The 27,387-nt window shown below is 43.9% G+C and overlaps 1 protein-coding gene across 6 annotated transcripts in view; it reads right to left on the bottom strand.

Annotated features, from left to right (window-relative positions):
• The window catches only part of TRIM2 (tripartite motif containing 2), a 231,841-nt gene that overhangs the window by 109,001 nt on the left and 95,453 nt on the right, over positions 1-27,387 (bottom strand). The window contains exon 1 of one of the 6 annotated variants that reach the window (XM_029609531.1): positions 4,522-4,865. The exons of 4 other annotated variants lie outside the window; for them this stretch is intronic. The gene's annotated coding sequence lies outside the window, so the exon portion shown is untranslated. Of the gene's footprint in view, positions 1-2,895; positions 2,944-4,521; positions 4,866-27,387 lie in introns of those variants that run through there. One more of the 6 variants, XM_029609618.1, reaches the window with a different exon arrangement.

The raw sequence follows: 27,387 nt of genomic DNA, 5'->3' as shown, positions 1-27,387 counted from the left end.
AGTTATGTGGCTAAGTTAGACGTGCCATGCAACAGGTCTAAATGTAGCCAGTTATAATTGATATAGCTAAATGCGGATATACCGTATATGCATGCATTCAGTGGCTTAGCTGTGCCGCTGAATATACCTCGTAACTCAGCCGGATAAGTTATACCTGGCTAAATTACTTAAACAGCCAGCTTTGAATATTGACCTCAACTTGCAACATTCAACTGTGCCCTGCTCCAAACTTTGGAAGGCACACCTTGTGACCTTGGACAAGTAACTTTACCCTCCACTGCCTCAGGTACAAACTCAGGGAAAATTTACTAAGCCAAGATTAACGATTAATGAGCAAGACATGTTGCTTATGGCATGATAATCACATATCGCGGCTATGTACATATTTGACCTAAATAATCTCTCTCTATTTTGATGAGCTGCTTTGCCTGCATTTGATTGCAAAAAAAAAATCTTCAAATGCAGGCAAAGCAGCTCCTCCAGAGTTAATTCTATGCAAATAAAAATAATTAGTTTGCCAAAGCCAGGTTATTTCCCAAAAAGGGCCTATTTCTTAAAGGGCCATGTGGCCTAGAAACACCCCCCTATCACCTGTAGAGGCAGCCCAGCAGGGCACACAGTATCACCCCACCCCTTCCCAAACCCCTCCTTTTAGTCAAAAGAAGACTCCTTCCATCCCTCCATAGCAGTGCCCCCAAACATACAATATATTCCTTGGTAGTCTAGTGGAACTCCTCACCCCACTGGGACCCCCTTTCAACCTTAAAAAAAAATTACCCCGATGGTGTCATTGTGGTATTTTCCTGAGTGGGGACCCACCTGTGATATTTTTCCCCTTCTGCGATGAAATACCACGGCCTAGTACATGACCCCTTAGATTATAAACCCTCTGAGGATAGGGAAATACCCATAGCACCTGAATGTAATTCACCTTGTAGTGCCTGAAAGGCGCAATATACATCAAACACACAAATAATAAAATAAGGAAGTCTGCCAAATGTGCACCAGTCTATAGACTTATAATAGTGGTAAATCAGAAACACGTTATGCAGCCTGAGGTAATGTACCATTTACAAAAAGAATCAGGGTACAGAGAATTTTATCACCACTTCTTCATAGTCTCATGATGCGCTCTGCTCTTTTTTCTTAAATAAACTGTCCGATCTGGTTTATCCCTGCACTAATCCAAAAACAAAAATCCCAGCTGTCCAGAGATTTGGATGTTCCCCAGTAGAGAACCTGGTGAAAAAAAAATGTGGTAAATTTAAAAATCGAATGCACTAGCCTGCTACAGGGTCATTAAGGGGTTGATTTTAATAAAGATTTAACCAGCTGAAGGGCCTGGATTCATCAAGGCATTCTCCCATAGACACAGAATGGGAGAAATGCCTAAGTGAATCAGGCCCTCCCATTGGTTAAGCTCCTACTTTTAAAATTATTCCCCCACTGATCGGCTATATTTAACCACCTAAAAATTCACAAGATGGGGCAAATTCAGGTGGGTAATAAAAAGGGAGCTTCCAGGGGTGTTCCTGGGGCAGGCTCATGACTTGGCCGGTTAGAACCCATCTTCAGCTCTAACTGGCTATGTTTAGGTCAGCAACACCAGGCACACAAAGTCTGGCCGGCCAGAGTAAGACCACGACCCCAGGTTCATGAAAAACGAGGGGGGCAACACCCCATTCACCCCAAGGACATTCTGAGGTTTATGCCATATTTCCTCAACCACTTTAAAAAAAAATGGTTGCCCATAAACACTATGGCCTTGTGAACTCTACCCAACAAGGTCCACTCCATCCTACTGCTAAGGCTTCGTGCTCTGCACGATATCAATGTCATCAAATGGTTCTCAGATCATCATCATCCACTCCTTTGCTTCTCCGGAACGAAAACTTGTTTTAGCCTTACAGATAAAAAAAAACAAACAAGAAGATGCCCAGCTGAGGCTTATTGCCAAAACCTTTGCAAGAAGCTTCACAACATAATTTAAAAAGGAATATTGGTTCTATATGACCCTCAGTTAAAGGGGGTCTCCTCCCCTCCTCATCAATCACCATGATCACCGCGCATTAACTACAGCGTCTGCAGGTTTCTCTCTCTTGACAAGAGAATTAACAAATCCAGTCAATCTCATGGCACAACCTGTCAAAAACCAGGACTGCTTTATTTATTTATTTTAAACAGAATCTTAAAATCTACGCAGAAGAGATCTGAACTTAAAGGGGATAATTTCCAAAACTCTTTATGCATGCAGAACATGAGTTTATGTGCATAAACGGCTCGTGATTTATGCGCATGACCCGATTTTGCGCATCATTTTACGCGCACAGAAAAGTAAGCTTTGAAGTGGCGGGTCAGTTTGTGAGCAGAATTTTGGATGCTTTTCAAAACCAAACTTGTGTGCTTATAAGTTGTTATAAAGCTGTTACAGCTCAGCCACCACTGGTGATCTGCTTGGAGAGTTAGGCCTTGGGGGCGCACCATATTTTGTACTGTGAATTTTTTCTGCTAATCAAAATTTCTTACACCTTTGGAATATGAAGCTACAAAATGACCTGTTTGTAAGCTAATTATCTAGTATATGCCGTCAGCCGCTTTGAGTGAATTTCATATTCAAAAAGATATCCAAGTAAGAAATAATTAATAAACAAATAAAATTTATCCTCAAAATGAATAGGAACTTGGGGGGGGGGGGGGGGGAAGACATTACAAACCAATCCTTTTCCATGCAAATTGTAGCAGCCTCCCCCTCTTGTATATTAAAGCAAACAGACGTGTGCCGAAGCTCATCCAAGCTCAGGTCCGATGCCCTTCCTGCCTTCTCTCAATCCTTTCACTCAGTCTATTTACAAATGTTAAAACGAACCAGTGCTGTAAATTCAGCCCATAATTTACCACTACACGCAGGCAACGAAATCCTCAACTCATTTTGCCCTCAAGGGAACGAAGCCAGTGAGAGGAGCTCTGGAAACTCAGCCATAATGGATTAAAGTTAGTCTGACATAAAAGGTATCACCTGCAGCTTGTCGTCTGATCTTAATTTCTGTGAATTTAAGCGAACAGAAAGTCACCGCAAGAGTTTACAGTAAATATTACTAACATTTAACGGTGGGAGCCTTTTTCCCCCCCACAATGCTCAGTACTGAATCTACAGCTTCTTAATTTGATACAATTTCTTTCAAAGTATGAATCCACTGTGAGTGCCTAGGTTACTGGGGCTCATCAATGGTTTCCTTCGAAGCAGGTATCCAGGGCTGTGTATGAATACAAACACCTGTTTCTTTTTAAATCATGCCAAGGAAAGGATTCTGCCATTTACATCAGGCAGACGCTGCCCTACCCTGGGAACGTAGGTCTCGAACAAAGAAATACGAGCAACTAAAACTCCGAAGCAGCTGAGCTAGAGGACAGGATCTGGTGAGTCTCGTATTACAGGCAAAGATGTGCTCTCCATTTCCTTGTTGCATAACCTATGCATCAATCTCACAGTATGCAGTCAAGGCAACATTCATGAAATTCTAGTACAAAATCAAAGGATTAAAGGTGCTTATTGGCTCATTAAAGTCATACATTCACTTTAGGTGGGTTTAAACACAAATGGCCTTTATATCCCTTTTTCTCTAGCATTATACACACCATCTTTCTTCTCTACTGTTCCTTAAACTCATTTTGTTTCAAAACATAAAAAAGAAAGCACCACTTTTTACATACTGTAATACCAACCCGAAAAAAAAAAAAATCAGGACATCCAACAATTGTGCCTGGATTCACACAGAGCAACATTACGTGCACTGCCATGCATTTTCCTAACATGTGGTTCCTGGCAGAACTTCGCCCAGTCACATCTGAAACTGAAAACTGGCGGTACCAGGGGGTGGATTGGGGTGGGGAAAATAGTAAAAAAAAAAAAAGAACGGGGAAGAACAAGAAAAAAAATGGTGCCTTCATGTTTTTTGTGGCATCGTCAGCGGCTTACAGAAGCCAGGCTGGTCTGTTCACGTATTATGAATGAACAAATGGGCAATCCTATGGTGACTACAGCAATGAACGGCCAGCCAGGCCTCAGGATGGACAGTAGGGGCGGGTGGCTCACATTCAGCTACACAGAAAGGGAACGGAAAAAGGAAGAATTCAGTAAACCCATGCATGCTCTGATGCTCCGTTCGCCTGCCTCCTTGTAAACAGCCAGCAGCAAGTTCTTGGCTTAAAAAAAAAACAACCTACTGCTTTTTAAACAGAGCTTTGAAAGCCTATAGTAAAATAAATAAAGAAATAAAAATTCATCTCCATGATTTGGATGAATGCAAATCTAACACACAGAGCCATGTTGGTAGGGGGGAGGTTTTCCCTAAAACGCTACAAATGATTCTGCATCCCCTGCGCTTGTGGTGTCCTCAGGTCTGGCACATGGTAACAGACCGAGCAAACCAGCAGAACGCCAGCCAGTACACATCAGCACCAAGTGCAATCTGTAATAAATAAATAAATCCGCCTCCCCCACCCCAGACATCCCAGACCTACCCATCTTCACAGAAACATTAATCAGCGCACCACAGGTCTCAAGTCCACTCGGGAATATGGCTGCAGCTCCCCCAGAAAGCCAGAAGAATGTGACATAGTTCTGGTATGAAGTTCAGCTCCGAGGCATCACACAAAAAGCAGAGGTGGAAATAACGCGGAATGCAACGCAGCCCTCCATGCACAAACGCAGCACGTTTCGCTGCTCTAAGTCCTAGGGATGATGCTCCTCCACTCCAGGTAAAGTGAGAGGTGAGGGCGAAATAAAAATAAATGAGGGCAGGGAGAAGATGAGGCCCAGTGGAGTCGTCATCCAAAATAAATAAATTAATTCTGGGTCACTGCCTGGTGGGAGACCCAGAAAGGATTCAAAGCAATCAATCTTTATTTAGAGCATTTTTTTTTCTCTTTTTCTCACTGAGTCTGTGCTGAAAGACTGCAGCAAACTGTGCAAGGCATTGTGGGATAGGGATGCAGTAGACGGCAGGCAGGGGATTTGTTGGTTTCTTCAGAAAAGCAGCAATCAGCTGTTTTAGGGCCCAGCAGGGGGGGGTGGGTGAAGGGCGGGGCGGCGGTGGCAGCGCCACCAGAAGCTGTCACAGATACCACCGTGCTTGGCCCCGGAGCAGAGACAGAGGGGAGCACTCGCCGCTCAAGCATCAGAACAAGAGGATGGAAGACGAACAGGGCGGATTACCAAAGGAACAAAGAAAGAAAACCCCTTTAGGATCTGAAACAATCCACGCGTCACTTTAAGGTGCATAATGTTAAGAAGAAAATGAAAAAAAAAAATGCCTGCACTATACCAGGCTGCCAATTGTGCCAGTAGATATCCTAGGACCCCCACAGCTACCCACATGAAAAAAAATGCCTGCACTATACCAGGCTGCCAATTGTGCCAGTAGATATCCTAGGACCCCCACAGTTACCCACATGGAAAAAAAATGTCAGCATAAGGGGGTCCTACCTTCCTGAAATTACAGGACCAGGGGTTGGGGTGGGGGAAGGAGTGTCCCCAGAAAATTAATGAGCAGGGAGAGAATATACACCCTCCCCCAGGCCAGTGTTTAATCTCCTGGTTCAGCCCTTGCCGCCTCCTCTCCCTCCTGCATTCGCAGTTGCTCCACAGACCGGCAAAAGAGCTACCAGGGACAAGTACCGGTCCTTGGCTTGACAGTTGAGAAACACTGGGGCATATATATATTATTCAATGCAGAAAATGCTGACAGGAAGGCTACGATGGCGAAACAGGTCAGAAGTTAACGACAAGAGTAAACGCACGCATCGCAAAGAAGAGCAAGTAATACCTCCATGGAGGAACATTTTTTTGGAACCCAGACCAATGAATCCATGAGCTTATGTAGTCTTATGAGCAGCATACTAAAATATTAATTCAGAAAAATAAGACTCGAAGTTAAAATGATCAGACACTTCAGAACTCCCAGAAGAGGACTTAACATAAGAAGATAAAATGTGCCAGGCTGGATCAAACAAAAAGGTCCATCCAGCCCAGCATCCTGTCTCTGACCGTGGCCAGTCCAAGTCACTACAAAGTACCCGGCAGATCCCAAAGAGTAAATCCAGTTCCTTGTTGCTCCCTCCCTGGGATAAGTAGTGGGTTTCTCCGAGGTCCACCTTGTTAATGATTTATGGACTTTTCCTCTGGGAACCTGATCAAATCTCTCTTAAACCCAGCTATGCTTAGATGCCTTCCACATCCTCACTATCCGGACAATCTAATTTCCCTTTTTAAATGGTACCCTTAGTGGAATCAACTCTTGGCTTTCCCTGATGACCTCATTTAAAAGCTGCTTTATCTCCTTTCTAATTGCTAGCACCAGCAGCTGGGTTCCATTTTGGTTAAGGTGCAGCCCAGTCACCAGAACAGGTGCTCTGCTTTTCAAAAAAGTTCCCCAGTTCCTAATGAATCTAAAGCCATCCACCCTGCACCAAGGTCTCAGACACACATTGAGACTCTGGTGCTCAGCCTGTCCCTGGGGTCCTGCATGTAGAAATTGGAATCTTTCGGGAATGCAGCCTGGAGATTGCTGGATTACGTTTATCACCTAAAATCCTAAATTTATCCTCCAAAACCTCCTTCCTATGCCACTGGTACCCTCATGAACCAAGATAGTTAGCTCCTCTCCAGTACTCTCTAAAATCCAATCTAGGTGATGCATGAGGTACATTACCTTCACACCAGGCAGGCATACCAAGACGCCAGCCACCTAGCTATGTTCCTAATGATCAAAGGCAAGGGGAAATGTGGAAAAGAGGATTTGCATTCAGACAACAACCAACAAGGACTGAACTACACAGGCTGGGTAAACAAATAAGCATGGGGGTAGCTTGCTTATTGTGGCAGTTACTACCATAAACCAATTAAGCCTGATACTTCATATTGAATACATATACAGCGTTCCCCTCTGCTTCAATGGAACGGGGAAATGTGGAAAAGAGGATTTACATTCAGACAACATCCAACAAGGCATTGAGCTGTGTAGTCAGGATAAACAAGCATCAGGTTAACTTGCTTGATGCGTCCGTTATTACCCTTAACCATTAAGCCTTACAATTCACCTTTGATGCAACTCCAACATTACACTCTGCATCAACGGCAGGGGGTGGCAGGAAATTCAGATCAAACAATTACCAACAAGGGCCCTGAACTTGGTGGTCACTGAAACAAATAAGTATGGGAAAATAAGTGTCGGAGCTTGCTGGGCAGACTGGATGGGCCATTTGGCCTTTTTCTGCCGTCATTTCTATGTTTCTATATATATGTATCTATGTATCCCAAACCTAAAGTATCTCAAATTTTCTGGACACACAGCCATGAACATGCATACTTGGTGCAAGAGGATAACATCACCTGAAGGGCAGATCCCAGCTACAGGAACGCTGACACTGAAAGGTGATGTTCTCTTTCCAAATGTCCTTGCTAATCCCAGCAAATAGGCTCCCAGAATGGAGATGAGACTTGCTCTACTATGTCCCTGAAACAAAGTGCACACTACATATCTCTTTCTGTTTCACCTCCTCTAGCAGTCTTTCAGACATCATACTTATTCCGTGAGCGCTAGGAGCTCTCTCTACCAAGTGCATACATATAACCCTGCTGTACTGCTGTCTGCATTTCTCTATTCCCTTTTATTATTATTATTTTTTTTAATCCAGCAAAGGACTGAAAATTTCCAAGCAATTAAACCAAACTTTTATTGGACTTCTATCTAAAACTCAGCAAACAAAACAGCTCCAATAGCCTTTGAAAGAGGAAAAGAGAAATTATGCACAGGTGTGACTTTCCACTAATGGGAAGGAGGCCTGCCCGCCACAAAATTAAGAGTGCATATATGAGAAAGAAAAGTGGGATGACTGGGAATAAAAAAAATGAAGGTTCTGGAGCTTTTCATCTCCACACTCAGTTGACTCCCATGCCAGACTCCATCAAGTAGGCATGCTGGACAGCCCAATTCCTTGACCCATGAGGCAGCGAGGAGCCCTTAAAAGTGGATGGACAACAGCACACTGCAGATGGCGTGCCGAAGCTGCACGCCAAAGCAGTGGTGTAGCCAGAATTGATTTTTTTGGGTGGGCACAAGTTTAACATGAGCGGGCTGTAGATGTGCAGATCTGAGACCTATTAGTTGTATTCTTGTTGATAAATAATGCCATATACTGCACCCTACAATGGCTTTCTAAGTAGTTTGCAACAGCCATTATGCATCATGTGTGAAACTTTAACACATTTTACCTCAATTATTTCAGTTACCAGCACTAAAAATTCCTTATTAATCTGTATTACTTTATTTTATATTTATTGCAGTTTAAAAATACACAAGTATATTGTGTAAAAAGCAAAAAAAAAAAAAAAAATCAGATCCAATCAATCATGTAATAAAACTAAAACTAATGTATTCTTTCATGAATCCTCTTTGTAGAAAGCCAGAAATCATCATAACTACAATAAAATATCATTAATCATCAAAACAGGTGCAGAGCAGAGCTAGGACAATTCACATTAAAACCTATATGAAAAAAAATATTCAAATTCTGGTGTCACCTCAGCAAAAAAATATCCCTCCACTCCTATTTTGTGAAGTAACAAACTTCTGCAAAGAAAGACATCTAGAACCTTGCCATACAGTCACAGCACTGACACTCAGGACTCAAATAACAGCAACCTTATGAAAAAGCAGCAATGCAAATACTACACCAGGCCCTAGAACATTAATACATCACCTACAGGAAGAACAGAACAAGCTGGACTGTTACAAAGAAACTACACACTAGCAGAAATAGTGCACTTCAGTCACATACACACAGGCAAAACAGAGACCAATCTTTACCTAATATAGAAATACGAGACTACATATTAGAAACAGAAACATGCAGACAAAACCAAAATAGAAAGCCTGAGAAACTAGACTCTGACAGTGGAATACTGAAGAAAGAGCAATACCCAAAAATATAAGAAATGCACATTTCCAAAATAATTGGGTTTTTTTTACCTTTATTGTCTGATCTTTGTATTTTTCTAATCAGTTGGTCCTGGTCTCTTTTTCCCTTGTCGCTCATTTCCTAATTCCTTTTCAGTGTCTCTCTTCTCCTACTGTCTTATCTTCATCCCTCACACACACAAGCTCGCAATCTCATATGCTCTCCCTCCCACCCAAGCTCACATTCTCTACACACACATACAAGCTCTCACTCCGCATGCTTACATGCTCTATCATTACATACACACACACACACACATATAAGCTCTCACTTCTCTTACCCCCGACCCCCCCCCCCAGCTCCCATTCTTATGCACACACAGACTCACACTCAGGCTCCCATTCTCACCCACACACGTCCCATTGTCACCCACCCACAACACACATTCAAGCTCCCATTCTCACGCACTCACTCACAACACACATTCAAGCTCCCATTCTCACACACTCACTCACAACACACATTCAAGCTCCCATTCTCACGCACTCACAACACACAGGATCTCACACAGACCACACATGCACACACAAACAGGCTCTCAGACACAAAGGATCTCACTCATTCACACATACAAGCTCACACACAACATGGTGTCCTGTTATCATTGGGCTGTGGGGAGATGAGCTCCACCACTCCTGCTATCTTCAGGCCATAGGGCCCCTCCGAACTTCCTGCTTGGGGGAGAGGGGAGGGATCGGAAGCTGTGTGGGGGCATGCACAGCTTCTGCTCCCTCCCCCCTCAAGCAGGAAGATCAGTGTGCAGATGGCAGCAAGAGAGGCCACGGGCCACCAGCGGAGCCTAACCAGTCTGCAGCCCGCAGCCTTGCTTTCCAGGATGGGATCCCCTGACTGCATTGCTCTAACAGGCCTCTTCCAGTTGAGTGGGCTTGGGTCCAAACTGGGTGGGCAACTGAGGGTTGTTTTTTTTTAATTTTTTTTTTATAATTTTTTCTGCATAATATATTAGTAAATTTATATTCAATTGAATCATTGAAATGTAACTTTATATTTCTACATAGTTAAACACATAAAGAAAATATCATGAAACATTAACTAATAATGTTGAAATGTGGAAATGTGGAAATGTGGAAATTTCTGAAAATATACTTTCATTAATTTACTTATATCAGACATTGTTATACATAAAAAATCTTTTTAAAGAGACAAATGAAATTTCACCAGCAATTCTAGGAAAGTTTACAATCCTTACATTCAGTTGTCTGATACTATTCTCTATCGTTTCCAAACGCCTAGAACAGGCTGATTGATCTTTTATCATTATATTATTCAAGGATTGCACAGATTTTATATTTTTCTCAGCCTCTTCCACTCTAATAGCAACTTCATTTACTTGTCACTGCATACCCTGAAATTGTTGTTGTAAGTTAGAGGAAACAGAGTCGATTTTTCCTTCTAGTCTATTCACAGTAGCACTTAAGCCACTCACCAAGTCCCATATAGCTCCCAATGTGACCGTCTCTGGCCTAGTTATTGATGACCGCAAATCCACAGGCAATTCGGGGTGGGGGGTTTCCTGTTGTTGTCCTACAGCGAATGCTGAAACCTCCTCCAATGAGGGAGCCTCTTCGGAGGTTCTCTCCTCTGTTCCTCTCTCCCCCGAAATCAGCACGGAGCATGCTCCTTCAAAAGCTGTCTTTCGCTCCACCACTTTGGTGGGCGAAACTGCTGTGTCTCCATCTGCTCCACGTTGGACTGGAGGCGGACGGTGATCAGGACTGAGGGAAGCCTCATCCTGGGAAGCCTCTTGTTCTCCCTCTAAGAGGCTTCCAACGGATTCAATGGGTCCCTCTTTTTCTAGTTGAGTCATAAAACGGTCGATCTCAAGCTGAAGGAGTGGGGGTAAGGGTTCTGAAGGAAAAACCCTTACCTTCCCTTTCCTTTTAGCTGGCATAGCTCGAAATTGAAAAATTTAGAAAACAAATTAAAAGCTCAAGAGTTCAAACTCTTTCTGTACCTTCTCTTGTCCAGAATCTCAGTAATTGGAGTCCGGTGTGTAGAACTTCCTCCTTTAGTCCGGCCTAGTCCGGACTAAGCCGGACCAAGCCGTGCGCACCCCTTAGGCACGCACGACTTTGGCGGCGCGCCAGCGGCAGTGGAGTGCCGCTACCGCGCCGTTCTTATGGTGCGTATGGCTCCTCCCACTCACGTCAGGCCTCTGTGGGTAGCGATGTTCCGGGCCTATTCCGAGGGCTCAGCACTCCAGTCTCACCGCTTCTGGCTCGCTACCGTGCCGTTCTTATGGCGCGTATGGCTCCTCCCACTCACGTCAGGCCTCTGTGGGTAGCGATGTTCCGGGCCTATTCCGAGGGCTCAGCACTCCGGTCTCACCCTGAGGTTTTTAACACTGAAATAGGTGTTCCCAGGCCTCGACTGGCCACAAAGAGGCAGGAACTGGGAAAATTTATCTGAACCCGATTTGATCACACTTAAGGACATATGAAAAGTAGTCACCCAGACAGAATCTTCTCTTGTTAATACCGTGGACCAGTTGTGTTCCTTTTTCTCAGAAGCAGCGGCTAAATTGCTGGACTTAGACACTAGAGTAAAAGATCTTGGAAAACAAACGCAATCTATAATCAAACACGGTGTGCAGTCATCCTTGATTTTTAAATGTTTGTTTGGTTATCTTTAGTAAAATGGAAATCTTTGAAAATAACCTTAGAGCAAAAAATTTACAGATACTTAATTTCCCTTAAACCAGTTTAATATCTCCTGATGAATTCCTTTAGAAATATTTAAAGGAAAGTTTACAAGTTTTTCCTGATAAGGTTATAATATTATCAAGATGTTGCTATTTTCCTCTTTCCAGTAAGGAAATCAGAGATGAGAATAAAATGGCTCTCTTGACATCTTTCAGTAGTGCTAATGTTACTGTTTTCCTTCAAGATTCTATAGATGACATTGCATCTAAAGCAACGCCGTGTAAGTTAGGAGGGCCCTTGCTGCTGTGGTGAGGTTGACGCAGCCTATAGAGTGAGGCTCTCATCGACAGCTGTCAGAGATTCTCTGGTGGGAGACTGGCCTAGAGCTTCACCTTCACCAGCCACTTTTCCCTGCAGGTTGAGCCCTTGGATTCCAGGGGCCGGCAGGACTTAGGTGAGAGTCTTTCAGAGAATGGGGTAGATGGTCGTCTAGGGCCAGGCAAGAGTCAGAGGCAGACAGCAAGCAAACAAGGTCAATGTCCAGGCAAGGGGTCAGTGGCAAACAGCAATCCAGAGTAGTCAGTATCCAGGCAAGGGGGGGGGGTCAATTACAGTGATCAATCCAAGTGAAGACAAGGATGAGGCGGGACAGGCTGGAAAGAAGAGGCAAGACTTGAAAGCCGAGGAAGGGAGGCTGGATGGATGAGGCAAGGCTTGAAAGCCGAGGAAGGGAGGCTGGAAAGCCGAGGAAGGGAGGCTGGATGGATGAGGCAAGGCTGGATGAGGAAGGGAGGCTGGATGGATGTGGCAAGGCTGGAAAGATGAGGCAAGGCTGGATGGATGAGGCAAGGCTGGAAAGACGAGGAAGGGAGGCTGGATGGATGAGGCAAGGCTGAAAGACGAGGAAGGGAGGCTGGATGGATGAGGCAAGGCTGAAAGACAAAGCAAGGCTGGACGAGGAAGGGAGGCTGGATGGATGAGGCAAGGCTGGACGAACAGCAACACACACTACACTAGGTAGGAGGACCTGTTGATGAGGCAAGGTGGGGACGGCTGCTGGGCCCTTTCATAGGCTGAAGATGAGGTGGTCATCCCTGGGCGCTGAGCATTTTCCTGCTGCGGGCCCTTTAAGGATCGAGATGTTGGGTACACACGTGCACCTATGGGAATTGGCTGTTCCGGCAGCATCCCACAGCGCAAGGGAAGGATGGAGGCCTATGCCACAGAAGGGACCTGGGTACTGGCAGCAGCGTCTAGGTGAGTGCGGCAGCTTTTGGGGACGTTCCTCAAGCCGCCAAATGTAACACATTTACTGTGACTTTTATGTTAGATCAAGATAAAGAATGCTGTTTTCTGTGGCCATAATGTTCACTGATGTATCCAGTGAAACCCAAATACATAGAAGAGTTTTCTTATAGATAAAGCCATGTTTTAATGGGAGCAACATTATTTTTTTTAAGTTCCCATGTAAATGAACCACCTTGGCAATACATATGTTTTTATAGATCCTGCCCATTTAGAGACATTATTGATTAAAAAAAACTCTTGTAACCTAAATGTGGGAGGGGTGGTTAGATCATATATATAGGGGCAAATAAAATGTTGCTATGCCAGCTGGCTGAGAGTAGAATTTTTCCTTTTTCTGGTTTTTACTTCTTTTTATGCCCCATTTAATGAGGATATGATTCGGATATGGATATGACTTATGCTTTTATCTCTTTTTGCTTATTCTTTTGTTTCTTTTCTTGCAGTCCAATGCTTCTAGGATTTTTTTCCTCTCATTTTATTGTGAAGAAAAACTCACTTACGTCCATATTCAAAAGCCATTTGTCATGGAACAGCGAGCTGGAGTCAGGGAGCATTCCTGCAGGAGCAGGGCAGGACTGGAGCAGACACAGCCTGGGAGCTGTGTACAAGCTGGAGCTGGGGTTAGGCACAGGCTGGAAGCGGGAGGCAGGCACTGGCTGTGAGCCGAGACTGAGTACAGAGTGCGTTGGGGACAAGGCTGAAGTTGACGGCTAGACCAGGACCAGAGGAAGGGCAAGGCCTGGGCATATAAGAGACTGGGCAGGGCAAAACTGAACAAGGTCTGGACTAGACAGGCGACAGGGAACAAGAAGGCCTAACAGAACATGAGACTGGAGGCCACAGAGCTTGACAGGGAGCCAAGGCAGGAGGCCTGGGTAGGCCGTAAGGCAAGGTAAGAGGCCTAGAAAGGCCACAAGGCAAGACGGAGGCCAGGGTGGGCCACATGACCACATGACCACATCACACCAGTCCTTCAATCTTTACATTGGCTCCCTGTAACCTCCAGGATAATATATAAAGTACTCACGCTAATACACAAAGCAATTCATAATCAGGACATGCAATGGTTCCCAGAACATCTCCTGCTTCACACTCCGACAAGACCCACAAGAACACATCACCTAGCCAAACTCCAAATACCCTCTCCTAAGTGCTTGAAACATATCACCTTTAGAGAGCGATCCTTTATCATATCAGGAACCTCCCACTGGAATAAAATGCCTTCCCAACTACGCCAGGAACCTTGCCACAAAACATTTAAGCACAATCTTAAAACATGGCTATTCAAACTAGCGTATCCTGACTAATAAACTGACTCCCCACATAGATTCGACATGACCGTCCATTTGACCACCAACCGACCGCTCATTTGACCCTCTCACCTTCTTTTTTCTCTCCCTACCCCATCTGACCCTCTCCCCACCCTTCTGACCCTCGCCCACTCTACACCCCTACCCTCTCCTTCCCCCCCTTCTTTACTCTAGGTTCCCTCCTCCTCTTCTTCCCCCCCTATCATCCTTATTGCTTATTTAACCTACTTGTTAATATCAACTTGTACATTTGTATATATTTCTCGTATTATTCTCCCCTGCCCTTGTTAATCCCTACCTGTTAATGTTATTATTGTAAAGCCTGTTGCTAATTTATGTTACATTGTGAACCGAGGTGATGTTTTGCAAACGTGCCTCGGTATATAAGAAACCTCTAAATAAAATAAATAAATAAATAAATAAGGGAAGGCAGAATAACGAGAAGAATGTGGCTAGGTCAAGTAGCTGAGGTGACTCAATGAAGAGGCACCAAGGTACTGGATGGACTGGGTTAAGTAGGCCTGCGGTTGAGGCATCAGGTGATCAGCAAGGAGGTAACTTGTGCTGCTGAGAGCGGGGCTTGCTAAAGCCCTCTGCTGGTGGGGAGGCTGCACAGCAGGCAGAACCGTGGCACGGGGAGGCTACATAGGCAAAACCATGACAGCATTTATACATAACCGTCTAACTTTAAGATAGCCAGGTATATTCATTAGCCAGTTTTGTGTATCTGGCTAACTAGCACAGCAGCTGAATATGGACCTCAACAAAGATATAACAAAAAAACCCAAAAACTAAGGTTCCATTTCCAAATGGTTGTTTCTATCAAATCACAACAGAAAAATAATGGAGTCAATATTGAAAGAAGCCTCCAAAGGCTAACTTAACCTTTATTTCTATTAATGCTAGTAAGAATCCCCTTCTGTCAGTCCTCCTGACAAAGGAAATAAAAGCCAGCTGTCCCAGGGGTGCATGAAGCAGGAGTGCAGAGCTTGCAGCTGAAGAAGGGGGAGGCCCTGCTGGCTCCTCACACTAATGGTTTATTACATGTCAAACAAGTAAAACGTGCAGAAGAAAAAAAATACTTGGGGGAGGCGGAGAAAATGAAAACGCCTTTTAAAAAAAAAAAAAAAAAAAAGAGGCTTCACTTTTTCACCAATACTTTTCCTAGTCAAAATAAAAGAATATTTCCATTAAATCCCCTCCACCCCCACATTCCTTTCCCGCATATAAAATTCAACATATTTTTAGTTAGGCTTATGGACATAACTATTCATCCCTCTCACTTGTCACCTCACGGTCAAAAATCCCTGTTCTTCTGCCAGTAAACTTGTAATGGGAGCAGTAATTCACATTTAAAAATCCAAGAAATAAAAAAAGAGCCAAGTACGCGTAAGGTTTATTATTCTGTACAACCAAAGGTTTATTCAAACTCAGCCTTCAGCTATAAATTCTGCACTATATGTTCAGGTACATAGCCCGAACAAGGGAGACCTCAGCAATCTTCAAAACTTATGTACACCATCCCAAATGCATGTTGATGGCCCTATTAGTTATTCCTGCGCAATACAGAAAGTAAAATGTGCAGCCAAGCTGCACATTTTAACTTCAGAAATTAACGCCTGCCCAAAGGCTGGCGTTAATTTCTGCCGGCACCGGGAAAGTGTACAGAAAAGCAGAAAAAACTGCTTTTCTGTACACCCTCCGACTTAATATCATAGCGATATTAAATCGGAGAACCCAAAATTAAAAAAAATGTTTTAAATCGGCCGGCAGCCCACGGGTTGGAAGACAGACGCTCAATTATGCTGGCGTCTGTTTTCCGAACCGTGGATGTCAGCAGGTTTGAGAACCGCTGCCGGTAAAATTGAGCGTCAGCTGTCAAACCCGCTGACAGCCGCCGCTCCTGTCAAAAAGGAGGCACTAGGGACGCGTTAGTGTCCCTAGCGCCTCTTTTTACCGCGGACCCTCATTTGCATGAGGGCCGATACTAAATCGTGCGCGTCGGGAGAGCGGGTGCTCGCCGGCTCTTCCGCACTTTTTTCTGTATTGGCCCGAAAGAGAGAACAAACAGCTAGATGTGCAAAAACCAGTCACATTTAAGAAAAATGCTGAAGGCAGATGAGTATTTTGGGGCAGATTTTAAAACCTACGCACGCGGCCTATATTTGTGCACGCTACCCAGCGCACACGAATGTACGCCTGATTTTATAACATGCATGCACAGTCACACGCATATTATAAAATCCGGGATTGGTGCACGCAAGGGGGCGCACACTAGTGCACCTTGCGCGCGCCGAGCCCTAGGGGAGCCCCGATGGCTTTCCCCTGTTCCCTCCGAGGCCGCTCCGAAATCAGAGCGGCCTCGGAGAAAACTTTCCTTCCGCCCCCCAGCCTTACCTAAATCCCCCCTCACCTTTGTATGTTATGCCTGCCAACTTGTGCTTGCCGGCCAGCTGTCTGCACGCGATCCCCCGGCACAGCAGCAAATGGCCGCTGTGCTGGAGGCCTCGGTCCCGTCCCCGCACCAGAGTGTAACGCGTAGGGCTTTGAAAATCTGCCCCTTTCTGTGAGCCCAAATTTTATGCACATCTAGGCAATAAGATTCCCACAGCTAGAATATTTTAGGGCCATTTTAAAAGCGGAAAAGGAAGCATAGTTACTGTGACAGAAAAAGGTCCTGCCAGTGGTGTGCAAGAGTTTTAGTGTCACAAAAAAGGGGCGTGGTTGCCCGCACCTGGGACACCTACAAACAGAGACCAACAAACAAGTTGTGGGCAATGAGCGTTGCACTGGACTCACTCCATACATTCATAACTAGCTTTCGAGAGTTGTGCGGGCTCATTTCACCGGATCACAAAACAGCACTGAAAAGCTAACCACAAATGTATTACGTTAGTCCCAAAAAAAAAAAAAAAGGTGCCACCTATATTTATTCTGTTTATTTGATTTATATTTGGCTTTTCAGCACTTCAAAACTAATATCGAATACTGCAGCCAGACCCATTTCAAATACAAAGCGTGGAGGTCATATTAGCTATTCTGTGGCATGCACAATTTAAGACCTCCTGCTCGCTTTTAAAGGCTTCTCTAGTTAGATGGCCCAATTCATCTGCAAGCTCTGTTGAGGCCCTTACATCTTCCAGCAAGATGGCTATAATTATCCCAGGCTGCACTTCCTGCAACACCTGCCCTTAGGAACTGTCCCTTGGTACGGACGAGACAGCAGACGCTTTCATTCCACCTGCCAAAATGTTGGAATTCATTTCTAGGAGTAGCTAGACTTTTCAAGGGACATTACCCAATTAATTTTTTTTTTTTTTTTTTTTTTATAGTATATATGTTTATTGGCATTTTTGAACATCCAAACAATCATTAACAATACACAGCAGTAAATTATCCGTACATTCATATGAGGATCAATTATGGACATATCCATACCATACCAAAGTATATGCAGAACCTTCCCCAGTTGATGATATTTACCAAATTACCAATCATGTCAGGCAGTTTGGATGAACTTGTTATTTTCTTCCCCGCCCCCCCTCCCCCCGTCTGCGATAATCAGAACTATATCTGCAACAAAACCCATCTATCTCTCACTCCCCCCACCCACCCTTTAACAGCTATTCTAATTCTCTCATTCTTCTTGCAGAAGACTTTCACAACCCTGCCATTACATTGTATTTATCTTAGACATGGAAGCAGTACAGTGTCAGTACCCCCATAAATCGGTAAATCAATGACACAGTTAAACAAGAATACAGTAAAACAGTGGAACAGCAACCCATTAAAACATGGAAACATGAAAACAATAGATTTCGAAAATCTGGTCAATCTTGTAAAGCTAAGTACCTCCAAGCACCTCTGTGGGCAGTTAAGTACAAAAGTATAAGAAACAACTGGAAGGATGCGAGAACCGCGAAGCCCGAAAACTGGCAACCACTGATGTCTAGTACCACTGTGACTGAATTCACACTGTACAACTGAAAAGAGTTAGGTACATTTAAATACATTTAAGGGATCTCACAGACATTTAATAGAATCCCACAGGAACATAGTGCAAGGGCAGGTAGCATTGGAGGAAGAACAAAGGAAATGGTGGACAAGCATGTAAAATCACCCCCCAAAGCCCAGAAAGGCAGTGAGACAGTAAATGGGGAAGGGTATAAATCCCTCCAGCCCGCAATCCTGGACATCTTTTATATCTGTGTCAAGTCTAACTCGGCAATATGTTTAGTCAGGTGTGCCGGTTGGTGTTGTAAATACGACAACCACACCTCCCTAGCATGTCTTTGTTTCAAGGTACCTAGTGATTTTGCCGTCATGTGTTCAAATGTGGCCATCTGAAGCAATTTTCTATGCCAATGGCTGAGAGAGGGAGTTTCCGAAGATATCCAGTTGTGAACTATGACCTGCTTGGCAATAATACCAGCTTTACTGATAAATAGTTTTTGTGAGGCAGTGAGTATGGCCGGTACATTGTTAAACATACCAAACAGCCACAGCATTGGATCCATAGGAAGTACACAATTGCAGAGCCAAGAACAATGCTGCTGAACCCCCCGCCACAACTGGTAAATCTTACTACATTCCCAAAAACCATGAAAATAGTGTCCCTCCACGCTGGTACACTTCAAACAAAGAGGAGAGGTGACAATCCCCATCTTATGAGCTAGTGAATTAGAGCAGTATAATTGCCAGATAAATTTAAAATGAAGTTCTCGCAGAGTGGCATTTTCTGTAATTTTTTTTCCTTGGAAAAAGTATCGTTTAATTTGTGTGTCCGTTAGTGATATGATGGGGTACCTGGCCCATTTCTGCATAATGATAGCATAGGCATTAGATTTCCCATAGGCCTGTAATAAAGTAGAGAATGTAGAACAAGAATATTTGAGTTGTGGCCTCGTACACAGTATCGCTTCCAAACTTACCCTAGAACCAGCAGGAACCAAAGGCCAGTTTTCCTGCCGGGCATAATGCCGGGCCTGAAGGTAAGCATAGAATTCTTCTTTGGGAATACAATATCTGCTCTGAATCTCAGAAAAACTATACATCACCGAATCAGATGTCGAAAACAAGTGCGACATCCATACCAGTCCTTTTTGCGCCCAACCATGGAAAACCGTATGCCCAATGCCCGGGGGAAAGTTAGGATTATCACATAAGGTCATAACAAAAGGGAGGGGACCCCGAGGGATCCCCAACTTGGAACATAAGTAAGACCATGCCTTCCTGCTCGAGTGTATTATCAAATAGCCCCTACAAGCTAATGGGATCTGGCCTGGAGCAAGCTGTATGAGAGATATCAATGAATAATTATGAAACCAGCCACGCAGAAGATTGGTAGGGGAGAAAAATTCAGTTCCTAGCGTCCAATCACGTATATGTCGTAACATACTTACTAAGTTATAGTCCCTAAAGCTCGGACAAGCCATTCCTCCCAGTCCCGTGCTAAGTTGTAAATACCGCAAGGCTAATCTAGATCTTTTCCCCCGCCACAAAAACTTAGTTAAGATTTTATAAATGGCTTTCAAATCTCCACCTTTAAGCCATATGGGGAGCATTTGTAGCAAATACAACCACTTAGGAAGTTCCATCATTTTGAATAAATGTATCCGCCCCGTCAATGATAGTGGTAGTGAAGACCAAGACGCCATACGTTTTTCCATGTTTTGTAATAAGGGCTGTACATTTATATCGTATATAGATGTAATTACGCTAGGAACCAAGACTCCCAAATATTTAATTTTAGTATGTGCCCATTTAAGAGGGAACGAGGCACCCCAAATCACCTCTAGGTCTCCATATATCTCTAGGGCCTCGGACTTATCCACATTTATTTTTAATCCAGAGAATGCACCGTACCATTTTTGTAATTCAAGCACCCTTGGTAGAGATTGGAGCGGGTTCGTCAGATAAATGAGGATATCGTCCGCAAATGCAGCTACTTTGAAGGTAGACCCATTTTGGGTGAGACCACTGATGGAGGCATCTTGAGACACCAGCCGAAGTAACGGGTCAATGGCCATGATATATAGGAGAGGGGATAACGGGCATCCTTGTCGGACCCCCCGTTTGGGTTCAAAGGCTTGGGAGGCATGACCATTCGCCAATATATGGGAGGAAGGTGACTTGTATAGGAGAGAAACATATGAACAAAGGTTTCCAGATAAACCATACCTTCCCAGTACGGAAAATAAATAATCCCAGGACACCCGGTCGAAAGCTTTTTCGGAATCAAAGCTTACGGCCATAGAAGGTAATTTATGCTTTTGACAGAAAGAGATAGCAGTAATCAGTTTTGCAATATGAGAGCTGGCCGACCTTCCCTTTACAAATCCAACCTGGTGAGATGAAATCAAAAAGGGAAGTATCTCTCCCAGTCGTTTTGCCAATACATTAGCCAAAATTTTGAGATCGCAATTTAATAAGGAGATAGGTCTGTAAGACGCCGGGTTAGTGAGGTCTTTCCCAGGCTTAGGTAATACCGTAATATAGGCCTGATTAAACTGTGAAGGAAATTGACCCCCCTCCAATGCCCCCTGATAAAAAGAACCAAGAGCCTCCGAAATAGCATCCCCTAGTATTTTATAATAGTCATATGTAAACCCATCTGGGCCGGGAGATTTGCCCGTTTTACATGATCCAATGACCGCTTGGAGTTCCGTGGACGAGATGGGTGCATTCAAAAACTCCAATTGGGCTGGAGTAATCTGAGGTATGTTAAGACTCCGAAAAAAGGAAGCTTCCTCCGCACTACCTCCCCTTCTGTCTTCTGTATATAAGTTTTCGTAAAAACCCTTCAACACCTCACATATATCTTTCCCGTGAACTGCCCAATCACCCTGGGGAGACTTTAATCTATCAATAAACGTCTTGCTATGCCGTAACTTTACCAATTTTGCCAGTAATCTACCGGATTTGTTCCCAAACCTGAAGTATGTGTGCTCTTTGAAATGAAAAGCTTTTAACGATTTCTGATGTAAGTATGTTTGTAAAGAGCTCAAGGTAGCATAGTATCGGTTAAAATTGACCTGTATAGGATTTTTTATCATTTCGCGCTTGGCTTGTTTAAGTTCCCCCTCCAACTCTATGATCTTCGCATGTATTAACTTATTCCTGCTACGTATATAAGAAATTATTTCTCCTCTCATAACTACTTTCCCGGTTTCCCAGAATAAACTCGCATCAGTTTTGTGTTGTATATTGTCGGTTTGGTATTGTTCCCATTTAGTACGCAAGTACGTTTGAAAAGGAACATCCTCTTTCAAATATGCTGGAAATCTCCACCACGAGTGAGGGGGCAGCGCATTCTCCAGTTGGAAATCTACCCATATCAGTGCGTGATCAGATACTGCCATGGGTCCTATCTCAGCCGATGATATCCGATGGAAAAGATTTTTAGAACCCAGGATATAATCTATCCTAGATAGGGTACCATGCGCTTTAGAAACATGCGTGTAATCATGAGCATCACTATTAAGAGTTCTCCAAAAGTCCATCACCTGTAGATCCTGACAGATCTGACTAATACTAGTAGTCTGGAGCTTCTGAACCAGCCTTCTCGGGGGGTTTGAACGATCTAGCATTGGGTCGTGGACAGAATTAAAATCTCCCATCATGAACATTCCCCCTTTTCCATGTGTTAACAACAAAGTGGAGAGGGAAAGAAAAAACTGTTTATCTGGAGAGTTGGGACCATAGATATTACATATGGTAATTTCTTTTCCATTCAATTTACCTATAAGAATGAGGTATCTGCCTTCTTGATCTGCTATTTCAGATAATATCTGAAAAGAAACATTCTTGTGCACTAGTATCGCTACTCCAGCTTTCTTCCCCACTGCAGGTGAAAAATAGACAGCACCCACCCAGTCTTTTTGTAATTTCCTGCTCTCAGGGGCACTGAGGTGTGTTTCCTGCAAGCAGGCAATGTGCACTCGTGATCTCTTAAGAAAGGAAAGTACTTTTGTTCGTTTAACGGGGTTACCCAAACCATTTACATTTAGACTAGCTAATCTTAAAGACTTATGAGCCATGATTGAGCAGTGGAAGAATATGTCCGCTCAGCAGTATGAGTAAACTGTAGACTCCCCAGCCTAAGTCTACAGCTAGTTATTTTGTAATTTGTACTACCCCAAAAAGGATAACTTAAGAAGTTATTTCTGTTTACCAGACCCAGATTTGCAATTGTCCAACTATAACATCTCAGAATACGAAGTGAGAGAAACAAACTAGTAAATTTACCCTTATTCCCCCTCCCCCCCTTCCCCCCTTTCCCCTGTATAGGTAACTCAATTCCCTCTAAACGAGGGAAGAAAAAGGAGCACGTATTGGACACGATGTGCTCCCCTCTCCCAAGCCAGCAACAATTAACAACGATGAAAATTGCAAATTGTAAATTGTAAATAGAAAAAAAAAACAACTTTGAGCCCATGCATTCCCAGGACCAACGCGACGTATAGAAAGTTACACTCAGTTTATAGTCGCCAGCCTCCTTGTTGCCGCAGCATTTAAGTACACGGAAGAAAAATCAAGTAACTCACTAACTGTGAGCAACAGGACTCGCCGGCGAACAAACAGTGTGCTGGAAAACAAAAACACAATCTAAACCCCGTAAACTGTGGAGATGGTAAATATCCAATGTAGATCTGCCAGCTTGCTCGGTGCAACAACTCTGCGCGATCCGCCTAATGTATGGGCCGTCCTCCTTTGTCCCCTAAAACCCAGTCGTATCGAATGCCCAGAAGAGATAGTGGAGTGAGGGTCTGTGTCGAAACCCGGCCAAGCTGCAGCATCACGCGAAGCAGATGAACATAGCACCACAATCTCGGGACTCTTCTCAAAAAAGAAAGACAGGTAAACCATATGTCAACGTCTCAGTACATAACGCATGACGACCATAATCCTGCGTTGGTCTCAGATGCACGTCGCTTGACCTTTCTTAGTAAGTCTCCGTCCAGCCCGTGAACACTTTTAACAACTGCAAAAATAAAACATCCAAGGGCTAGACCCAGCCACTGGAATCTGAGGGATAGCCCCAATCAAAAAGGGAGCAACAAAAATATACTCAGACCTTTACCATGCCGGCTATAAATACCTTGGCCGATTCTACCTCATTAAATTGATGATCTTTGCCTTCATGTCGAATTTTCAATATAGCAGGATACATGAGTTGAAATCGTACGTTGTTTTTGTACAGCTCCGTACATAAAGGACTAAAAAGCTTTCTCCTTTGTACGACTTGTGCAGAAAAGTCCTGGAAAATTCTAATCTCTATATTGTTATACATGACTTTTTGTTTCTTCCGATAGACTTGCATTATTCGCTGTTTATGCGCCCAGCTCATCACTTTGGCTATGATCAGTCGTGGTCTTGGGTCTCCCTCTCTCTTTCTCCCCAAACGGTGGGCACGTTCAATATGCAAAGGTTCAGGCAAATCATGCAGCTCTAGCGCTTCTAGGAGCCATTTTGTGAGAAAAATTTCCAAATCTTGTTCATTCACCGTTTCAGGGAAACCTGCTAGCCGAATATTATTCCTCCTCGCTCTATTCTCTAAATCGTCCAGTTTATCGGCTTGGGTGCCAGCTAATTTTTCCAACTGTAAAATTTTGGCGGTAAGCTCCGAACGATCGTCTTCTAGCGTAGACACCCGCTGTTCCACGTGGTCAAGGCGCGGATTCAACTCAGTAAGAGCGTCTTTAACTTCTTGAAATTGAGTCGCTAACTCGGTAAAACGAGAGTCTAAAGCCAGAACGACCGCATTAGTGACACTCACTGTTAAATCATCTTTTGATTTAGAAACCGGGCTAACAGCTGGTAAGGCCGACTGTGCAGCGGGAGCAGCCATTTTAGAGCTCATACCGCCAATCTTGTCTTTGTCCTTTTTTGTTCCCTTAACGGGCATTACGCTAGGCGATCTCACCATAAACGTGTCTATTGACATGAGACGAGTATTTACCCAAGTTTTTGAAAAATTCGGAGCCCTCAGATCTGGTCTTTTGTTGCCGACTCGGGAGAGCGAAGCACGGAGCTCGCACAGACACGTCTGCCTAGCTGCACCGCATCACGTGATCTCCCCAATTAATTTTTTTTAAACCGTAAACCGCTTTGGATGAATCATGTATTAAAAAAAAAAAAACAGGTAATAAATCCTAATTAACGGCTCGATTTTTAAGGCCACGCGCATAAATAACGGGGGTGATGCGCGTGGCTGGGCCTTGCGTGCGCTGCGCGCATGTTCGGAAGGGCCCAGCCACACGCATAAAACACGTTACACGCCGAAGTGCCGGGCCTCTCAAAAGGAGTGGGCTCGGGGGCGGGGTCTGGGCTCGGGGTCTGGGACGGCGCCATTAGATGCTGTCCCGAGGAAGTGCGTGCCGGTAGCCGGCCGGCACGGGGAAAATAATTCTGCTCCGGAGGAGCAGTAAGTAGTGAAATAAAAAAAATTGGGGGTAGCTGGGTAGGGGTTAGGGGTCGGGAAGCTCCCTCCCCGTCCACTCCTTAATTGGAGCGGACTGGGAGGGAACCGGAAAAAAGGCCGATTGCGTCACCGCACATCATTTGAAAATCCCCCCCCGCACGCGCAAGTCGTGGGCTGCCCCCTCATACGTGCACAGATATTAAAATCCGACATGCATGTGCGTGCAGACACCGTGTTTTATAAAATGTGTGCAGCGACACGCGCATGTTATAAAATCCGTGCGTCCATGTGTGCGCATATGGACGCACGCGCGTGGGCCTTAAATTCGACCCCTAAATGGATAATAACACGGCTGTTTAAATAAGCCTTTGGCATATCACGTGGAGGTCTAATATTGTAGATGGAGTTTTATATTGTTTGATTATAAATATTTTTGGCTTCAAACAAGCTTTTGGGGTATAATTTAGATATCTAGTATTGTATATGATCCTGATATTGTTTGACCATAAATTATTTTCTAGCTGTTATAAATTAGTTATACAAAAAAACTGCAGACACCTGATACCTGAAATATTGCTATATTTAATGATAATGTACTGTTTTAAGCTTATCGATTCAGATTAGTCTTGATATTAATCGCATTAGGTTTTTGTTTTAATTGTTGGCGTGTATATTTGGCATATAGCCTATTTTGTACCATGTTTGCAGATTTATTTTAAGTATGAAATAATGGTTAAATGAATGGATGGCCTTTGAAATCACTATTTTTTTTTATTTTTTTTTACAGTGAACACATTAAAAACACAGGGCCTTGTTAAATAAAAATGCACAGAATAAGGAGAAAAGGTCCTTTTTACATAAAACCCAGGGAGACTTTAAAAAGTTATTTTTATCATTACACATTGAATTGGCCGATACAGTGGCCTACAGATGGGTCTTCTCTCCTAGTGTGAAGGAGAACTGAATTTGATTTCCTTTTCTGTAGGCTGTGTTGAATTGTTACTTCTTCACCACAAAGGGCTTCACTTAGATAGCCAGTTATAGCCACAGTGATATGAAAATCTTTTAATCTAGGCAGCTTTTCAATAACCTGTACAGGTTGCCTTCATTCCTACTGCCAGAACACACTGGTCCCTCCTTCCTGGCCTGCGGCACCCTGGACGGTTACTCAGACAAATAAAATTACTATCCTGAGGACAAACACAGCCCGAGTTTTAGGAGGCAACGAGACATACTGCTTTAGCATTTAACATAGTTAATTAAAAAAATATATAATTTTTTTTTCTTAATTGTACTCATGTTAGAATACCAGCACCATGAGCCTTCATTTATAACTCCCCAAATTTACATATATATAATTTTTTTTTATACTCCCTGTCAAATCAGTCATCAAAGCAACAGTCTTTGGTCAGGAGTCACAAACCGGCTCCTTCTCAAATCCAGGCAACAGTCCCTGAATCAGGCCTCTAGGTGTCACTGTTGAGCGATGGCTGCAACTCCCTTTTCTAGGGAGCACAAACAACGATCTCGCACATCTTCCTTTTCTCTTTGGAAAACAGGCCACAAACTAGAACGCCTCAGCTTGGGGGGGAAAAAAAAAAGTGACACCCGAGAGGGAATATGACAGAGGCATGTAAAATTCTGAATGATGAAGAGGAAGTAAATAGGGAGGTATCATCCACTACTGAAGCAAACTTTCAAAGCTGCGTGGGCAGGTGCCCAGTCCGCAGGTATAAGCGCAACTTCCACCTTTGAAAACCGTATTGAGGAAAGAGATCCCGCAGAGATGTGCAGCTGCTTTTTTCTGCAGGTACCTTATCCAGCCAGACCTACGGGCGTTGCCAGCTAGGCCCCAGAAACACCTCCACGAAAGATAAAGGTATGCGCAGTGTGGACCACCACGTGCACCTCTACACCCACATACGGGCTGGGCAGTGTTCGAGAAGCCCTTTTCACCCGAGTAAATAAACGGGCTTTTGAATACTGCCCTCCCCTATCTTCAAAATATAAGAACTAGGAGGCACCTGGTGAAATTTATCAGGCAGCAACAGAACAAATAAAAGCAACAAAAGCAGAAATATTTCGTCAGCAAAGCACAGCTACTTTGTGGAACTCGCCATCACAGGAGGTTGGGGGCGGCAAGGAGCATTACTGGGTCCAAAAAAGATCTTAGAAAGACGCTTTGGAAGACAGATCAATCGCAGGGTACTTACTCAGTGCATCCCTAAACCATGATGGCTGGAAAGTGCAAGGCTATAAAACAGGGGATGGGTCTATAGATGTCTTAATTAACTTCCACAGTTCCTGTAAGCACCCACTGCTTGCCGCTGTTACAAACAGGATGCCGTGTTTGTATTTTAGTACAAAGCCAGCGGATGGGACTTGAGGGCCCATCATCACGCCATCTCAAAGCAACAAAAGATATTCAAGGAATCTTTAAAAATATTAACAAAAACACATTTCTGAGCAAAAACGTAACCCTGCACTTTCAAATCAAGCTTGTGGGGACTAGGCAGTGCTGACAATATCAGTATCAATCATGTGCCACACAATCCCCACACATCCTCCCCCAACCCTCATTAGATTTCACCCTCTAAAAGTGAGATCTTCAGTCTGCCAGAAGCATGCATCGGTGTTCACTAGCGCTGGAACAGCAAAGTGAAAC

This window comes from Rhinatrema bivittatum, chromosome 1 (genome assembly GCF_901001135.1).
Source record: "Rhinatrema bivittatum chromosome 1, aRhiBiv1.1, whole genome shotgun sequence".
In the NCBI taxonomy this organism is placed as follows: Eukaryota; Metazoa; Chordata; class Amphibia; order Gymnophiona; family Rhinatrematidae; genus Rhinatrema; species Rhinatrema bivittatum.
Note: the sequence above shows the minus strand (reverse complement) of the source record. Positions and strands in the feature narration are given on the sequence as shown.